Source organism: Cucurbita maxima, unplaced genomic scaffold, assembly GCF_002738345.1.
Source record: "Cucurbita maxima cultivar Rimu unplaced genomic scaffold, Cmax_1.0 Cma_Scf00383, whole genome shotgun sequence".
Classification (NCBI taxonomy): Eukaryota; Viridiplantae; Streptophyta; class Magnoliopsida; order Cucurbitales; family Cucurbitaceae; genus Cucurbita; species Cucurbita maxima.
This window is the reverse complement of record NW_019272399.1, coordinates 22,026-22,906: the sequence shown is the minus strand read 5'-3', so window position 1 is coordinate 22,906 and position 881 is coordinate 22,026.

Here is an 881-nt window from a genome sequence, read left to right as displayed (position 1 = left end):
TCCCCCGCAGCGACGATTTTTAATTTTCTTTTGAATTCGAAATCTGGTAGTTGTGAACCGGATGATTTGGGTTTGTTTCCCAACAACGAAATTCGGGATTGGATTCCTTTTTCTCTCGTGTGTTAACAAATAATATATTTTTCAGAGGTCGAAGTAATACAGTAATGAGTATTCCTGCTTGCCAGTCGAGAGACCTGAGTTTGAACCCCGACAATCATAAGCTTAATTTTCTTTTTACAATTTCCACCGGGTTCGAAATTGTATTACTCATTACGAATCGATGGATAAAATCTAGAGCGTTGACAATGGATCACTTTTTCTAAAGACGATTGGTAAAATCTGGAGCCTTAACAAATAATTTATCTTTTATGAGTCGTTTTAGTGGTACAATGGGGAGTATTTCTGCTTGTAATTCGAGTTATTATGTTCCAGAGGTCGTTGTAATACAAGGGCGAGCATTCCTGCTTGTCACTCCGTGACCCAAGTTTTATCACGAACAATAACAAGTTTAATCTTGTTTTTACAATTTTAGTCGGATTAAAAATTGAATTACTTTTTGTAACGGCGATGGATAAAATCTGGTTTGTTAACAAATATTATATTTTTCGAAAGTCGTCGTTGTAGAGTGGTGGGTACTCCCACGAGTTTGATCCCCCGCAGCGACGATTTTTAATTTTCTTTTGAATTCGAAATTCGGTAGTGGTGAACCGGACTATTTGGGTTTGTTTCCCAACAACGAAATTCGGGGATTGGATTCCTTTTTCTCTCCTGTGTTAACAAATAATATATTTTTTAGATGACGATGTAATACAGTAGTGAGTATTCCCGCTTGTCACTCGAGAGACCTGAGTTTGAACCCCGACAATAATAAGTTTAATTTT